Source organism: Egretta garzetta, unplaced genomic scaffold (assembly GCF_000687185.1).
Source record: "Egretta garzetta isolate BGI_Z169 unplaced genomic scaffold, ASM68718v1 scaffold50, whole genome shotgun sequence".
Classification (NCBI taxonomy): domain Eukaryota; kingdom Metazoa; phylum Chordata; class Aves; order Pelecaniformes; family Ardeidae; genus Egretta; species Egretta garzetta.
The window spans coordinates 1,868,751-1,888,123 of NW_009258613.1; positions in this window are offsets into that span (position 1 = coordinate 1,868,751).

Consider the following 19,373-nt stretch of genomic DNA (forward strand, 5'->3'; position numbering starts at 1 on the left):
AGCAACGGATTCCATTTCTTTAGTTATGCATTGTGTGAAAAGGTACTTTCTTTTGGTTTAAATCCTCTACCTGATAGTTCATTGCTTGCCTTCTAGTTCTGGTTTTAGGGGAAAGAATGAATAATCGTTCCCTAATCATCTGCTCTTTGCCACTCAAGGCTTTGTAGACTGGCCTAATCATACAGAGAACTAAACATATTCAGTCAGTCTTGAACCCTATATAAGGGAAGAAAGTCACTTGTTTCAATTCATCCTTCTGTCCATGGATAAAGTAAGAGATCCTTCATCAGACCTTGAAACAGTAACTACAGGGTTTTGTATGCTCAGCAACTTGTGGCAGTAATGAAGACAGGGAGTTTATGAAGTTTTCTGGAAATTCTCCTTACTGTTGAAATGCGCACAGAAGCACTGCAACTGTTATAGGGTTCAAAACTTGAAATAATGCTAAACAGCAAGGTAGGTGATTATGGGTCCTTCCAGAAGCCGTGGTGGTGAACTCCACACTTTGTGTGACCACAGTGCTCTTTCATGTGCTGCAAAGATCAGAACTAAAAATCTGCTGGGCTTATTGTGCCTGACTCAAGAGCACCCAGACCCCATGGATCTCTCTAGTAAGAGAATTTATCATGTGTGCTTCAGGAAACTCCATGTTTCTCTGCTCTACCGTGTTGCCATCTCTCAGTCAGCTTGAGCAAGGCTAGTTCATGTACACTAAGTGATGTAGATACTGAAATAAGGATCTTTGTGCAGGCTAATTGCGTGGGTATTTATTTTGCTCGGGTCAGTCTGCATCTTGAAATTAATTCCATGCTCTGTATCTGTGTGACGAGTAGTGACTTCAGGTGAGACATACCTCATGAGTAATCCAGGAACCATGTTCTTGCCTATGGAAGAGAAAGTGCAAGTGTTGGCAAGAGAAAAAAGGCCTGTGGAGGAAGAAGGTGGTTCTTCTTGTGGGTGTGTTGGACAAATTTTAAATTGTTAAGTCCCTGGATAGGCATCACCTCAAAGGGCCTATGGGTACTGCAGAAAATGGTGCAAGCTCTATGCATCTTGCAACTTTTAATCTGAAGTACAGACCTGTATAAGGAGTGGAGGCAAAGCAAATACTGGTCTGCTTGATAGAGTTGAAACTAGAGGTGATCCATGGGACAGAGAAGGATGTAAGAACATTGAGAAAAGTGTTCTGTTTGCATAATCAAGTGACTCCGTATCTCTAGTCACCTGCAGTGATGCAGACCCAGTCAAACGTTGTTCACCAGAAAGATTCAATCTCCTCTCCAAAAGTTGTTTCTGTCTTCTATTAACAAAAAAAGAATGCTGAAAATCCAACTGTGAACACTGGAAGGATCAATCCCAACAATCAGAAAATACTTTCAGGTGTGAAATGTTTATCTGAGTTCATCTTTTAATTTATAGAAATCCCATCATGAGTGTCCTTGGACAGGTACAATTCAATAAATTGATCTCAGCAGCCCATCTCTATGCCCTGTGTTGAAGCACCCTATAAGGACCTGGATGGGTGAAGCTCTATATCTTCTATAGATTTATTAAAGGAACCATTGCTTTATTGGTGGAAGGAATATCCTGAGGATCACAGGATTTTTTTTCCTCCTATCCCCAGTCTTTAGGACAAAATATCCGCTACAAAGAACAATAGGCATTAGGATCCTATTCATAGCTGAGGCGCTGCTTCTGCCTCTGATCTCAAGTTTGCTAGTATTTGACTTTGCTGGAGAAGAACGGGAAGCGAATGCCCATAAATCACTCATAATGGGCAAAGTGACTATTTTCAGTAGCATTGGCTTGTAACACATGGGAAGGACCCCAGTAGTATATTTGTTTCTAAAGATCCTGAATGGTTGCCACTATTGCTGTGTACTTCCTAACTTTATCAGAAGATAATTTCCCTTGGCTGTGGAATTAACTTCCTGCACTGAACAGATGGGGATGGCTTCCTCAGAGACTTTTAGCTGGTAGGAGTGTTTATGAGTCTATTGCTTTGTAGAAGGTTCTTCTCCTTAAGTATAATAAAAGGATAATGAGCAGTCGCTGTCTCTTAGACTGTGTGGTGGTTTGTGTAAGCGGGTTTAGTCATTTTGCTCTGTCAGTTTTAAGACTTGCATGTCTATCCTAGGAGCTGTGTTCTGTTTGCATGGGGTTCAGAGCAGAACATTCGCACTTCTGTAAAACTGTGTACACTGCTTTAAGACTACTTTGGAGTTATTGTTAACAATGAAAGTTTAAAAAAAAAAAAACCAACAAAAAAACCACCTTACTGCAAGTCATTAAGAAAACCAACTCATTGAGTAAAAAAAAAGAATAAAAATTATCTTTGGAAAAGGAAACAGCCAATATAACTGCAAACTACCGGTCTGACCACTCATTTTTCATTCTTATAACCACAGAGCATACAAGCAAAAAAAATCCCCTATCTCAGAGATTAAAGGGAACTCAGGCTGACAGCTTATTTAAATAAAGTCTCTCAAGTTGTTTAAGGCTGAAAATCACACCTGTGCTGAGAGCTGGGCACAGAGATGAAGGACTGGATCCGAAATAAGGCATAGGGCTCTGCAATTCCCTGGTTTTAGGTTCCAGAATACAGTTTAAAATTGCTCAACCATTTACCTCTCAGGGTGTGTTGGGCATTCGTTGAACACGTCCCGTGGACCAGAGCCCCAGGCTGGGGTCAGCCCTGACCCTGCAGTGCAGGAGTTAATCCTGGGGCAGGGCTGGTGTGTGCAGAAAAGCAAAAGCTTGTGTGTGCCCACAGACCTTTTGAAGAAGCTTAAAGAAAAGAGGGTGCGGGGCTGCTACTCTCTGTTTGGGATTTTGGCACCAAAGTTCAGTTTCTGTCCTGTGTTAGATTCCTAAATCCTGAACTGCTTCTAGGCAGTCAGCAATGATTCAAGGCCGGTGCTGAAACCATTAAAAATTGTACGATGTCTAAACTTCTTGGCTGTCCTTCAGGGGGGTTGCTCATGGTGTACTTTGATGACTAACTTGTAAATCAGCCTGGTCCTGGTCTCCATCCAGGGCTGAGCAACTCCCAGCTTACGGTAATAAACACTGACCACAGAGGACTGAAATCTGCTGGCTCATACACCCCTACGAGTCAGGAGAAATCTCATTAGCTTCATCTGGGGCTGCTCCTGATTTGCATTGGTTTAACGGAATAACAGACTTTGGCTGGAAATGGCCATGAGCAGCAAATCAGACCCAGCACAACACAGTCGGAGAAGGAGGAAGGCTTAGGAAGGCCTTTCTTCATTAAAGCACAATATAGAAGTCCTTCTTGCTACAGTCCAGGAGTCACAGTGCATCGTTGTCTTTCACCTTGTGGTGTTATTATTGCCAGTTTTAACTAGGAGGGAGAATCAGGTCAGGATGATGTTTCCTTAAGATCTTTGTCCCAAACCACCCTTTGCTTCATGAGCAAACTGGACGCTGATCCTACATGGAAACGCAGCAAGAAGCAAGATGCGGTACGTTCCTCCTCTGGTACCAAGTCCTGCTCATTTCAGGCAGTTTGTTTGAATCATCCATACTCAGCCACCAACTGGTAATTTCCAACACTCTCCCTGTGTCAGCTAGCCAGGAAGACTGTGTCCTGAAGATAATGCTCAGCTGCCCCTTGCTGCTGGAGGAATGTGCCCGAGAAATGTTTCTCTCGGCTCAGCCAGCCTTGAACTGCTGGTGATGAATTCAGTCCTTTGCCAATATCTTATGAAACTGCATTTCTCACAACCACTGCCATTTACATAATGCAATATCCATATGGTGATTGTTTTATTTATGTTTCCCTTACTTCAAGGCAGAGGAAGTCAGCAGCTGGAGCTGCGAGATAGAGGCACCCACCAGTTACTGGGCTGTGTTGTTCCGGGGGGTGATAAGCTTTTATCACCCACTGGGAGTTAGGATCTTGTCTAAGTGATAGCATCCATCCCTTGAAAACGGAACAGAGCTCTCACTGTTTGCCTGTCTGAAAGGAAAGAGTTTACAGCCCCAGACTTTACAGTGACTGTGAGCTAAAACATGACATAGCTTCATTGTCTTATTTTCTTGACTCATTCTGTTGCAAGTCACAATATGAGCACTTGCTTCCTTTGCATCAAAAGGGTTTAATTGTGTTTGCATTACCCCCTTGCCACTGGAAGTCTTAAAAAAATCCCCCCCTCCTATGTGACTTTGATTCTGCTAATCCCTACCCACCTTTTGAATCAATTAAAGGGCAGTTTATGGTTTGCAGAGAGAAAAAAAGCGTAAATGAGAAGCAAATCCTTTGGCCGTCGTGTGTGTAACTGGAGGATGCTTCGAACACCAAACAGGAAAAAGGATTACTTCAATGGCTTGTTTCTTTTGCTCTTTGGATTTCATACCAAGGCAGACAAAGGGTAACTGCTGATGTTTTGTTTTTATAATTAGAATAACACCATGAGATTAACTATACTGTGGCTGGATAGCATCTGTATGGAAAGTTCTACAGTTAAAAAGAAAACAGGAAAGTTTCAGAAGTTTTACTTCTAATTAATCTACAGAATTATCTTCTCGTGTTATTTCTGCATGTGGATTCCCAGGAATTTCAACCTTCTCCACAGAAAAGGAAATTTGGCCCATTTCTTACGTTAGCCAAATAATTTTATAAGAAAATGTAAAGCTACTGTGTCTGGTTTTACCACTCTGTTACTCTGATTTTGCACCTTCGTGATGCACCTATTGAAGAAATGACTTTATAGTGGCTCTGAAGCTAGGGAACCTGTATAAAGCATGATGCTGCAGATCTGTAGGGGAGGCAGTTGCCGTTTGCTTCAGGGACTCTTGCTGTTTTCTGAGTCTTGACAACCACAGTCTGAAAACAGTGAGGCCTAGGCTGCAAAAGTAAATGTGATCCCAGCTGGAGCCGAGCCCCAGCAAGAGCAAAAGGGCTTCAGCTACTGTTTTTGAAGGCACAAGCATTGCTTTTTTGGGGAAAGGCTGTCTGCTTTGGTGTAGTTTCTGTTTTATTTTGTGTGGCTTCTCCCCTAGCAGGGTATCTTCTACAGGTCTAAAGGCCAGTTGTGCAACAGCAGTGACACAGCCCTAGCATGACTTACGTTGTACGGACTCGTCTCTGTAGTCAGACTGTTGCACAAGCATCCTGCATCCTTAGGTCCTTGCAGTAGTGCTATACCATGGCTAGGTATGACAGTCTAAACTCTTGTGATGTCTTTGCATGTTTAGACGTCTCAAATTGATGTCTTCACAACTTAAAAGGCTTGACAGCAATGCGAAAGAGAAACCCTCACCTTACCCCCAACCTCAATTCCAACACTTGGTAATTGAATTCCCATGGAATTACTTTTGTTGGGTAATTTCTTAGAAGGCTGCATGTTGCTTTTAATATTCTGCATCAGCTTTTAATTATAATATTAATAGCATTGCATGTAAAGGATTTTTTTTTTAAACAAACACTTTTTAAGGGTACTTGTTTGAGTGTCTGAATCACCAGTATACTCAGGAAATAGAGCCAGATTTGATCCAATATTCAGATGGTTCTGTGGTCTAGAAATTCAAGGTGTTTCATGATATAAATTACCTTTAGAAGACTATTTATTCCTATACATTTTTGGTCTGACTCCCACATAAATTTTTCCAAGGAAATGCCTGTGATGTGTCAAAGGAGACACTTGTATTTCCAGAGCACAGCAGGAAGGGAAGCATGATGCTTTTTCCAACTTGGTTTTGAGGGTGGGTTTTTCATAAATGCTTATCACTGGCATAACTTCACTCCCACTTATTGATTGGCTCACGGGCTTTTCAGGGCTCCATCTCAGGGTGCCTGGTACGTGCCACAGTGCCTCTTCTAAGTTGGTTCATTTCTACTACTTCTGCTATTGCAACATCTTTAATAGCGGAGGTGAAAAGGAAGAGTGGGATGGGAAGGAAGTGGTGTGGAGGCTTGACTCCTATTTGTGCTCTTCTATGAATTAATTTATAATTTGGCAAACTAGACCAGGGCCATATTCAGATAGTGTTGATTCAGCATGCGTCTTTGGGGTTTCCTTTTGATAGCGGTATAGAAAAAGCCACTAGGATATAGTAAACCCATCATTTTTAAGGTTTTTGAACTTTGACTCTCAGTTTCAGCTGTGAAAAAGGGGGAATAGTCTTTCCTTAATGTTGTGAAGTCTTGTGATGGTAAATCCACAGGTATGGAGGTAATGAAGGAGCTCCAGATACATGTGAATGGTCAGGGCCATGAGGCTTCATGCCTGCAGCAAGCACTGGGTGGCCAGCAAGCCTGTCAGTGGTGCACCAAAGCAAGCCCCGTTTTGAATTTGATCTTGAAGGTCGCTTTGACCTCTGGTGTTCTCCTCCAGAGGAGGAAAGCAAGGAGCAGAAGCAGCGATGGCAGAGAGGGGAGAGGCAGGGCAGGCAGGACTGACAGGCAGCACTGCGGGGATGCTGAATTCAAGGAGGAAGGTGAGACAATAATGCCCCCTCTCTGCAAAGCGGGGTGACCTCTGAGGATGAGTCCCGCCTCCCACCACCTCCCCCAGCATTATCTGCTTCTGATGTGACCAAATGCTGATGTGAAAGAAGAGTCCTTCCACAGCAATGAAAGGAGAATGAACAATGACAAGAGTTAAACTGTAATGCAGGAAGTATGAGCAAAAAAGCTCCCCCCATACCACAGCCAAACCCAAGCAGTGAAGAGAAGGGTAACTGCACGCACCCGTTCATCCCAAAATGGTGGCGAAACCCCAGCAAGGGATGTGGGGATACAGCTGAAGAGGCCAAGTATCAGCCTCAGTTGTGCACATCTACTTGAAACCTCCAGATATTGGCAAGGGGGCTTTCTCTGACATGCAAACCTGGGGAAATTCCTCTGCAAAGGGTTGCTCTTAATTGGGTTGAATAATGTGCGGGAGAGAAGGGTACCCATGGAGATGGGTACCCTGCACCGCTCAGGCATGCAGCATGTGTGCACATAAAAGGCGCTTCGTCTTAAATACAAGATTGACTTACCCAGGGTCAGGTTCATACCCACATTTGATGTTGACCTTTATGAATTTACCTTGAGGTAAAACTGAAATGCTTCGACTGTGCTGTGCTTTTGCATCACCATGCCTTGTCTGCCTGTCCCTAAAGAAAAGCACAAAATGTTATTAGCCACAGAGATAAGAAGATAAGCCAAACATTGTCCTCAACAAAAGAAGAAGCAAAGAAGGGGGCATGTTGGAGATACATGTTGGAGATAAGAGATATGTTTTGTTTACAGAAGGCTTTTAAATTTCTCTCATACTCATCTGAAGAAATTACAGGGGTTAGGGAGGCGGGGGGAAGGAAGCATTTTTCTTGATGTACAAACATCATTGAAAGATTTTTTTGATGGCAGTGCTTGTAAGAAATAGGGGTAAATGTGAATGTCACACAGAGAGAAATAGTCACGTGTGTTTCTGACTGCCTTTAATTGCGGTATATGTTCAGTGGGTTCAGATGCACTGGTTATTTCTCAAAGGTCACAAATAATGTCTTCTTCAGTGGACCATCATTGTACAATCAATTCCCAACTAGGTGGGGTTTTTTTTCAATATTTTAAGATTATCCAGTAATTCTATGGGATTTGAGATATCTACTTGTACTTCAGATATCCATAAAATTGCTGAAAGGCTGAAACCTCTGGATATTTCCCATCTCACCTCGCACTTGAAGCAGGACAATCACCAGTGCTCAACAAGATCAAGGGTACTTGCAAGTTCTTTTAAAGAATAAATAAATGCTTAAATCTTTCAGAGTACTGGAAGTAGCTTCTGACATCAAACAGTCCCTGAGCTGAGACAGATCCAAGATTTTCCCCAGGCCAATATTGTCACCCATCTACTGAGCGACAGCAAAATCCGGAGCCCTCTGGGGCGATAATTTTTATAGTGCAGATATTGATCACAGAAATTACTCTTTCAGTCCTGTCAGTGTAATTTGCATAAAGCAATGTTAGTCATCAGTAAACAGGAAGCTAATTTTGGCAGAAACCCTGCCCTGCCCCTGAAGCAGCTGTCCTGCTTCCACCTCTCCTCCGAGTATCACAGTCCCAGTGTTGAACTCGGCTTTCCCCATCTGCAGGATCTTGTTTGAGCCACTAGCACTAACTTCCTCACCTCCTAATCCCCAGTCCCATGGATCTGTGTGGCCTTCTCTGGGCACCAGATGTTCATTTCTGCAGCTATTATAGAGCCTGTAAAGTTTTGCAGTCAGATGTAATAGCTCCCTTCCTTAGAGGACATTGTGCTTGGTCCATGTCTGGCAACTGGGAAAGACCTGGGCTTCATTTGGGTCCCGCAAAGGTCTGTCACAGTTGCCTGATGTTGGACTTCAGTATTTTCTCCCTTATGGGGTGGCCTGTATGGAACCAGAGTGTGTCCAGAGAAGGGCAACGAAGTTGGTGAGGGGTCTGAAGCACAAGTCCTGTGAGGAGTGGCTGAGGGAACTGGGGCATGGAGAAGAGAAGGCTGAGGGGAGACCTTATTGCTCTACAACTGCCTGAAAGGAGGTTGTAGTGAGGTGGGTGTTGGTCTCTTCTCCAAAGTAACAAGTGATACAACGAGAGGAAATGGCCTCAAGTTGCACCAGGGGAGGTTTAGATTGGACATTAGGAAAAATTTTTTCAATGAAAGGGTTGTTAAGCATTGGAACGGGCTGCCCAGGGAGGTGGTTGAGTCCCCATCCCTGGAGGTATTTAAAAGATGGATAGATGAGGTCCTTAGAGACATGGTTTAGTGGTGGACGGGTATGGTTGGGCTTGATGATTTTAAAGGTCTTTTCCAACCAAATGATTCTATGAGTCTATGAATTAATGTTACATTCGTCTTTAGTCCCACCAAGCAAGAAAAATACATACCTGCATCAAAAAAATAAGAGGAGATAGTTGTGTTTGCTGAAAAAATGCCCCCTTATCACTAGAATGTGTAGTGATGGAGCAAGACAAGATAGTGGTCTTTATAGGAAATTGTTTTCTCTGCTGGTTAAACATGAAAATCGGGATTTTTTCAAAAGTGATGGGGAAGGAGTGGGCAGTACAGTAACTGCAGGTAGAGAAGGGGTAGACTTGGGTTTACTTTTGCAAAACCAATCCCCAAATGTCTGATTTGTGTTTCAGCAATTCCAGGAGAGGACAGGGAGAGTAAACTGGGATAATTTTGTTTTGGTAGAATTCATCAGTTAAGTGATGGTTTGCAAACCTCGGTTCCAAACTGAGCTTTTCCAAATCATGAGAATTTCAAGCGTCTGTGTTGGGCTTATCTTTAGAAAAACAAAAAGGAGAAATTCCAGAAACTTCTGTTATTTCCAGAAAGAGACCAAAGTTTTGCATGATCTGAAGAGGTATGTTTGAGTTCTGGTTAGCGTTGAGAATCCTAACTATTGAAAACATAAGAAACTTCTGTCTTAGAAAACCATAAAATTATCTTGTAAAATTTCAGGCAAACAGAATAAACAACAGAAACATGAGCTCAGGATGAGCAGGAGAATGTGCTCCCTTGCTTTCTCATGCTCATCCAAACCACGTTTCCAACCTTTCCGAGGCTCATCCTTGCTGAGGAAAGAAAAATATACATCTATTAAGGCTGCTATTGCTCTGCTTGGGAAACTGGAGAAGCCATAGTTGCTATTTTTACAAGTTTGCTTCCTTCAGGGGAGAGATATCTTAGGGTTGAGGGGGAGGTAATGTGATCTCTTTTTCTATTTTTATAAAGGGCCTGGGGATGCACCGGGAAGCTGCAGATCTGTGCAGTTGAAAGTCTTCAGCTCCTCTTTTGAGATACTAAGGGAGGAACAGTTAGACTAGCATGGCCTAATTAAGGATATCTAATACGGTTTCAGGAAGGGAAGGGCATGCCTCATTAACTGGCTGGAATTCTTTGAGGATATTGCTGCTGAGGGAGACCGAAAAAAAGGCAACTCACTGTGAGCATTGTGTATCTTGGTGGGTTGGGGGAAAAGTAAAACAGTTAGGAAAGTCTGGGATTGATACCTATATTATGGAGTAGGTAAAAATATAATGTGAAATTAACTGGTGTTTAAACCTGCAGGGAGTGGAACTATTTCTTAGTTCTTGAAATCCTGGGTGCATTCTTGCCTTTAATATTTTTTTTTTTAAATTAAATTATTATTATTGATATAATTGCTTTTTGTGATTCAGCTGTATCAAAAGCTGCAGCGTTTCTAGATGATATTGCGCTAAATTTGGAGGGCAATGAGGAAAATTGCAATTAGATACAGACAGAGTTGAATGCTTTTTAAAGTTTCTAGCATGGCAGATGGCATATCCAATAAAGGTCAGATAAATGTAGCATCATGGTAATAAGCCAAAACCCCAGAACCAGGAGAGGGAAAAGGTGGGGTGGATGGAGGGTTTCTCTGTATATTGACAGCTTTAATATGGGAATTGTGGGAGATGCAGTTTCCTCAGGTCTTTGCAGAAACAGAGTCTAAAATGCCTCAATCCTTGGGAGAGAGAAATGACTCAAAAAGGGAAATCATGCACATTTTGAATGGGGAAGAGTAGAGTTCTACATGAACCTTCTCGGTGCAGCAGGAGCGGGGCTTGCAGCCAGGGGAGAGCAAAAACTCCTGGTGGAGGGAGAGTCGGGTTGGGGTGTGGGACTGGGGATGGTGGGGATGTGGAGGCAAAGAAGTCATTCAAGCTCCTCTTACCCTGGGGATGGCATGGGCCAGTTTGGCCTCTCGCCTGGCTGCCTGGCCATCCCAAGCGCTGCAGGACCAGCTGAGTACAGTGCTGCCCACTTGCAATCCCTGGAAACCTTGTTGTATATCTGTCTGCTGGGAAGAAGGGTGTTGTCTTCATAAGCTCTCGACCACTGGGACGCTCCTTCAGAGCTGGCAAAACTGCACGTTTTTACATAACTGTGCTCTTCAGAGCTTGCAAAAGATCAATCCCCTTGATTTACTACATAGCCAGCCCTTCCATGTTGATTTCTTGAAAAAGCCAGGTATTTCTTGTGGTTGCAAGAGACAGCTGGACCCTGGGAGCTCATATGAGGGAGCTGAGAAACAGTCCTGTGACTCAGAGGAGGTTTTGTTCCCTGCTGAGCAATCTGACCTTTATTAGAAGAAGGAAAGCAGGTGCTAGAGGGGAAGGAAATGGGGAAATCCTCGTGTTTCTTTTAATATCTATGAAATTGTAAGAGCTCTAAAAGAGTCTCACCTATACGTGTCTGTTAACTATGCCCCTTTGCAATTTGGCATGAGACTGGGCACACCTCGCTCTTCACTTAGGTGAAAAAGGATGGACACTTAGAGGTGGAGAGGCAGAGAGAGGGGACTGGAGTGAAAACCTGCCTGTGAGGCAGCAGACCGCAGCCACGAGAAGGAGCATAGCCCTGCTGGAGGGAGGTCGCTCATGGACAAGGGTTGGGTCAAATGCACCTTGAGCATCACCCCTTCCCCTCACCCCTGCAGGGTCTTCTCCCAGCCAGGGTCCAGGCTGTCCCTGGGGGATGTCCCTGCCCCTCAAGGCCCAGTAAGAGTCCAGTCTGCTAGTCTGCTCTGCTACTCCCCCAAACCATCTTCCCACAGGGATGTAGGAAAGCCACTCCTTTTTTTTTTCCCCCTTGCTTGAGTTAAAAACAGTATCATTGCTTACAAAAGGTGCCATACTGGTGTTCCTGTGTTCAGCTGCAGGTTGGTTACAGTGAATGTAGTGTAAGGGAGACACGTCCAAGCTATTTCATGAATATTTGTCCTTGTTTTCTGATTTGTGCCGTGGGAAGGGCTCTTTTCCAAGCACCAGCCACTCCCCATGACTCTAAGGGCTGTGCATGCACCAAAACCAAAGAGAGCCTCCTCCTACAGAGCCTCTGAAGTAGGATGAAGATAGGAGCAAGCAGCCAGCAATGTTAGTGAGAGTGGGGAGGGAGAGAATCAGGGGAAGCCAAGAGGCAGCACCGGTCGCTGTGACAGACCACGTTCAGGGATGACTACTCTAAGCATAATTTTGTTTCCAGAGGCTATTCGGTTCTTCATCTCTCGTGAAGGATACCACACATGATGACTGTTTTGTGAGGAATGCAGCTGGCTTTGGGGAACCGGAATATTAAACTAATTTTGCCTAAATCACTGGCTAACCTTCAGCAGGGAGAAATGAGGGCAAATTTTGCATGAGGTGAGTTTTGGATTTTTGTGTGCACTGACAGATGTATATCAACGTCCCCTAAGCAGTGTCCTTCTAGCACCAACTTACCCATGGGGAAAACCCTAACTTGTAATTGGCTGAGGTCAATCTGAGCCAGTCACTAACCAGCAAAAGGCTTCAGAGGCTATTATCTGTTCTTAGCATATGCATCAGACTAGGACCCCAAGGTGTTATTTGGCTGGGAGCTGTATGAGTACCAGGGAAGAAATAGTACTCTCTAGGCCTATAACCTGGAAAATAAAGGCAAACTTACTATAGTCAAAAAGAGTTTTACTAGTGACCTAAAAAGGGCTAGAATTTCATCCAAATATACAGAAATGATAAAACGCATCCATAGGTTACTCAGTGCCTCAGAAGAAGCAAAAAGAGGCAGGAAAACAGTAGACTGCCTAGGCTGATTTGGTTGTCCATGTTTTCAGACTCTTCTACCAAAAGAAGGTGTTCAGGAAATACATACATGCATATGCATTTGTGCTGTGAAAAAACCTATGTCTGCAAACAAAACCCAAGGTGTTGCATGTCCATTCCCTCACCTGCAAGTGGGATGATTTCTGGTCTCACAGCACAGCACTCCGTGCACACCAAAATGCGTAAGGAATACAAGGACGTCTCTGTTAAAATCACAGTCCCAGGTCGTGTTCAAGAGCCACTCAGGCAGAGCTTCTGCAGATGAGTGAGCTTTAGCCCTGGGATCTTCCCGTGACATTGGCAGGTCATCTTCCAGGCGTGCAGCCTCCCCAGCCCCCAGCCGCGGCCGCCCAGCTCCTCGGTGCCGGGGCAGCGCTCTCTGTTTGTACAGCACCTGACACAATACGATGACAGTCAGATTCGCAGGCTGCTGGGTGATCTTGTGATATTAATAATATAATGATAGCATTATAACTGGACCATTCAACTCTGTAGTTTGTTCTTTTATAAATGATTTATAAGTTTTATGCATTTTATATGCCTCTCATTAAAAATGCATTGAAAAATACTATCAAAATACCATTTTGTGAGGCTCAGGCTCTCTTTATTCTTGTTACAGCCATCTGCCATTAAGCTTTAATAACTGACTGATTATAATTTATTAATTTATCACCTGTTCTTTATACAGTTGGATAAAATAATTGTCAACCAATGTGAAATGGCCTCCTATTGTGTTATTAATCCCCAAAGCAATTAGAAAACCCACTGATTGCACAAGCCATTGAAAATGGGCAGTAACTCATGTTCAAAGTGATCTGCAGTGCTCACATCAGCACCCTTAGTGCGTGATTGGTAATAAGGTTTCTGTCGCCGGTGTGAATTTGAAAGAGGCAGTTTAACTGGGGAGGCTTTTATTTTTATTTATTTATTTTACAATAAGCCTGGATTTTTAGGGCTGACAGGAGATGTGTAACTTCCAGCTTGTTTTATGGATTCGGCCGGCATAGTCTGAGAAAGGCGATGCCAACTTTGTATAGTGTCATACTAATGCTTCTCAAACCTGCTTCGGAGAGATTTTTGCCCCTGCTACCTTTCCCAAGAATGAAAGGGTGATTTAGGGATAGCTATAAATGCCAAATCATTTAGGAGATTGACTTCAGTCAGTTTTGGATGAAGACGTCAGACTTTAGTATCTCTCCTTTGATTTTTATCTGCCAAGGTTTCAGTACGGGTTAGCTGTGGGCTTTCAGATATGGATATTTACCGTATGTGGAAAGGGATGGAGCCGACAGTTCGCTGAATCCAGCAGCTGTCATTTAGCAAAGCCATTTGCTTACTTCGCCGGCGTGAAGGAGATATGCAGGCAACCCCAGATGTGAAGGAGCTCCTTATCTCCCGTATTCGCAGTGCAGACTTCCAGCTACCCCTGTTACAATACCTCTGACACTAAAAAGTCACATTCCGGTAATGCTGTTCCTGATGAAGATTTAACTGCTTTTCTGGTGAATAGAAAGAAAAAGAAAAAAAGCTGACACTGGCATCAGAAAGCAGAGCCACACTACTGGGGAAAGCAGCTGTAAACGTTTCTTTGTCCTAACTGAAGCTGCCTGGCTCCTCTTGTGTGTCTGCTCCATCACAGGGACCCCGCTGGTGGGTCAGGCATGGTGGAGGTACAGAACTGCCAATTACAGAGATGTTTTGTTCCAAATGGCTTGAAATGGTCTGGGAGCACTTTTACAAGATGATTGCATAGATCTAAAAACTGTTAACATTTCTGCTATTGAACAAGGCTCTGGGCAGGCTTAGGAAGAGATCTTTCATGTCTCTTGTCTGTCTCCAGAAATACAGACCATGCAGTAAATCAGTCTGGGCATCAGTGCGATGTAGTGATGCCAGAGTACAGGAAAGTCTTGAGTCTTCCACCAATATCATGCTCTCTCTGCATGAAGGTAGGATAGTTAAATTACTCCTCTTCCACCCAACACTTCTGCTGTCTTTGCTGTTCCATTCCAGGGTTTGTAGCTTCTCCACAGTTAAAGTCAGAGAAATTGCTTTGCCAAAATGACCCAGAAAACCTGATGTTGAACTGAGCATATTGGGAGATTTGTACTTCCTCCTTCTATAGGGAATGCAAAGCAGAAGTAAAGAGGTCATTCTTGATATTCTTATACTATTTCTGGCTTTTCTGGAAGTAAAAATCATAAGAAATTTCATGCATATGCTTGTCCTTCTGAGACATCCAAGCCAAAATGCAGATCTAAGGGTTTTAGATAAAGCAGGCGTAAGTATGGTGAGTGCTTTTTCTCTAATCTTGAGAAACTTTCCCATCTTACCCCTCCAGTGTGTCCACAGATAAAATCCGGACTGTAGAAAGTCCTCAGAAATGGTGCAGCTGCTGTAATTGCCTTGCGCTGAAGGTGCACACCTTTTTGCCTACACAATCCTCAGTTGGGGTGACCATGGAAAGGATCTTCCACTCCTTCCCACCTTTGTAGATATACACAAGGCTACTCTGCGATCTTAAGCTGGCGCAGTGACTACAAGCTCTTGGTCTTAGCTTGCAGCAGAGTGTTTGCCCTCCGTCATGACCCCAACCAATCATATTTTCCCCAAATCTGGATCTCATGGTTCTTCTTGAATCGTGTTCGCAGCACCAGCTGGGGAGCTGCTGGGTATGGAATCCGGTTATTGCATGTTGTCTGACACAGGCTAGCGGGCAGGTAATTTTTCAAGTGCTAGATTGACAACTGTTACTGTTTGTGATTTCACTGCAGGTAGGAGGTTTCCAAATAAGGTTAATCTAGAAGATTCAGGATTCAAGATCTAAGAGCATCATGGAAGGAAATCCACACTCAGAACACGACTAGAGTCAGTTATCCATGTAATAGACCTCCCTGGCTTCTGCTGTCTGTGAAGTTGATGGTGTATATAATGCACCAGAAAAAAAACTTCACAGCTGAAGAACAGTATGACAAAATCTCTGATTCATGAGGGGGGTACTAATGGCCTTTCCCCTTAGCAAAATGATCATCTAAGGAATCCATCATATTTTTACTCATGACAAAGTTCCTACGTGGGGGCCACTGAATCCTTTAAGAGGGCAACTATCAACCACACAGGAAGGTCTGTATTGGAAAAATGTGGTTGGATTCCATGTGGGTCTAAACTCAAGTTAGAAAACCATGGCCGTATTCCATATTCATTATTTCCACAAAGGATTGCATGCACCCATGTGCATCTCTGAACCCATCAAAGTAATATCCCATAATTCTTTTTACTGCATTAAATGGTGTAGCTCTGGCTACATCTACCCTGGTGAATGCATCCACACTTAGGCAGGCTGGCCTCCTTGACAGCAGGGTAGCTCAGTCCTCTCCTCACCATACTTGGCCTTATGTCTCCTGAAGGTCCTTCTTCCCCTAAGACATAGATGTCAGTTTGGGTCCATTCTTTCCAGTTCAAAGTGCTAGCTGTGCTGCAGTCCTGGTGCTTAGTGTTTTCATGGAATGAAGCTGAGATTCTACATTTTGGTCTTGTATGTATGACATGACAAGACTGGAGTCCTTCAGTTTGCTAAGCCTGTTGGAGCACTCTGTAGAGCAGAAGAAAACATGCTTGGTGCATTCTTGTCCATACTGCCTGCTGGGAGATATTCCCAGAATAGAATATCTAAGACAAAACACTTTGATTTTTCTTTCAAAGGAGCTACCTAGGACTTTCAAAAAATAGCATGGAAGTGAATTAATGTTTATGCAATATGGAGGATCAGTGAATGAAGACAAGGGCTGAGGGAGTGAGATGATGGTGTAGACTTACCCCCACCCATGTGAGTGTATGTAAACTGGAGTGTTTTTCTGGGCACAGAATGGTGTGGGAAAACACTGGGGAACTGAGGGTGCCAGACCTTGTGAAAACAGATCCTGAGCTTTAATTGGTAATCCCAATCTGAATGGAAAACATACCCCTGGATTTGGGGTTTTCTCTATGAACCAGAAGGAGGAAGAGACAACAGCTTCACCTGAGTTAATTCTGAAGTGAAGGCATACCCTCTGACACGCAGGATCATTTACCCTTTTATGTGGGAAGACCTATTATTAGAGCTCGACTGAAATGTTTAAGAGACTAACAATAATGTTGCCTACCTTCAGCTTTCAAATATTGAGTATTATAGTTTGATGCTGACTTCTCAACCTCGTTCAGACTCTCCTTCTTAGGGAAAATCTTGTGAAGGTAACCTATTTCTTTAGCAAAACGGTGCTGCAGTGTGGATGATGAGGGCAATGCAGATCCTCGGAAGATCCTCTGCAAAACACCCTGGAGCCATTTGCATCAATTAGCTCCACCACCAGTATGTGGCTGCCTCTAGGCCAGGCTGTTGCCTATTACCTCTTGAAGCGAAGATTGTTTTTGATAGGGAAAGCGGGAGGGTTTTGCTTATGAGAATGAGTTCACCCAAGGGTGCTCAAGTTCCTCAGTAGTCTCTTAATCAGATAGGGTAATTTATAAACAAGCCCTTTTAAAAAAGATTCCTTTTCACTTAGCCTGTTGAATTTTGCTTAATGTGCTGCAGTTCCTTGTTAGTCCTTTCGAGCTCTGATGAGCACATGCGGTGTCACATTCCCAGGATGTGGTCCGAGGCAGTATCACAGTGGGGTAACTACTGTCAAATGGTGTCAGCGGTCCAGTTCTGACTTGAAAAGAGCATCACTGACACCTCTTACTACAGCTTTTTGGATTTCTTCCAAGGTTTCCTCCCTAACAGATGCTGAAATCCCAGCTGAAAGCAAGGATGAATATAGCAAAACGAATGCACAGCATAGCTAATTAGTAATTAAAATCTCTTAAAGCAGGTAGTATCAAAAAAAAGGAGGAAGGTTTATTTGATCTCTAACCTCAAAGGATTTTTCTATTGCACCTATCCCAGCATTTCACCGTGACTGGTTTTTAAAGAGTGAAAGAGGGGAGGACGTCCCGCTGTCAGTTACCCAGAGTATAAATCTGGAGTAGTTCTGCTGTCTCCAATAAGATGATCCAGTTTGCTGTGGTGGCTGCAAAAGGCAAGCTTGCAGCCATGCTACTGCTTTCATGACAGCACCAGCAAGAGAAACGAAAGAAAAAAAAGAGCGAGAGAGTATCATTAAAGGACTGAAAGACTTTTTTAAAAACGTAGCTCCTGGGGGAAGGTCTCATTACGTTTGTACAGCACCTGGCACCACAGAGCCCTTCTGAACTCAGTTTCTGGAAGCTGCAGACACATCCAGTGAAATGACAGCACCAAATACCGAGGCTTAAAATAAAAATTTGTGACAGACGTATTAGGAACGGGGTTTGGGGAGAAAGAGGAGAGGGCTTGATGGACTCTGACAAAATTCCATAACAGTGAGTCACATTTTAATTGAAAAAGAATAAAAGAAAGCAAGGGTGGGGAAAAGACATGGGTGAAAATCAGAGGTCACCTGCCGTTGTGATAACTTAACTGAAGTTTTGGAAATGAATCATCGCAGCAGGCAATGGAAGGTTTCACCTCAGGCAGTGACAGGAAATGCAGGGCTGTAGCTGTGTGCAGAGCATTTTGGGCTCTCGATCAGCTTTTATTGATCGGGAAAGTACAGCTGTGCTCAGAAAGTCTTAGCTTTTCTCTCATTTTCAGTTCAACAGAAAGGAAAATCTCGAGCAGCCATTTTCAGCTTCTCTTTCTCGGAAGAAATGGGGTAAGTGGGAGGGGAGTTCACAGGAGGAAGACACAAAACTCACAATTTTACTCACATGTCTAATGAAATCACATGCTGCCAGTGTCCCAAACAACAAAAAAAAATACAACCCACACCCTTGCTTGAAAGAAGATATGCAAACAGCTGCCCAAGAGAAGACCTTATTGAGAGATCCTTCAGAAAGGCTCTCTTCTATTTGTGAGCACACAACTGTCTAGGACATCCCTCTATGGGCACCAAATTTCCTGGGATGGGAAATGATCTTGATCAGAAGATGAGCTTAATGCCAGTAAGCTAGAGGTTTCCAAACTTCTGCTCCCAGGTGCGGGTGGTGCTGCCTGTGGCGTCTCCTCATTCTGGGTCAGGCTGCAGTGCACAGCATGTCAAAATAGTTCACATCATACCAGTAGTAAACTTACTTTGGTAAGCCATGACCATGTGCCTCTGGACGTGTTTGTCCTTGGGGTGAGATGGGAATGCGTAAAGATCTCGCCAGTGTACCCACTTGATCTTGGTGTGGTACAACTCTGTGGTGTCCTCAACAGCCCAGGAATGGATTAAACGTAAATGTCTTAATGCCTCTGGATCTGGTTGCAGTTTTCTTCTATATTAAGGCTAATATGTCTTGGGAAATGATTTTATCTACAAACAGGTAAATGCTGCATGGTGTTTCTACGGGTTCAGGTGTCTCTGTACTGTTGTTCATCTTGTGCTGTGGATGTGGCGAAGAATGGCAGGCTCCTTTTAAAATAATTTTGACCATTAGATACCAAATGGTGTGAGCCAGGAACTATCCCCAAAGGCCCTTGACATCTCTGAGGCCTCTTTGTGGACCTTCACTTTGGCTTGACTTAGCTTTGGTTTCACTCTTGTACAAACATGGCCCATTTGAACATGGCCTAATGAAGAAATGATGGGTGACTGAACATCAATTAAGTGACAGTGCGCAGAAAGAGTAAGTGTTTCCATTTTGCTGGGAAAGGACCAGATATTACACAGTGTTTAAACACATGCTTAGATGGATAAATATGGGCCTGTGCATGTGATGCCCCACTGAATTAGTG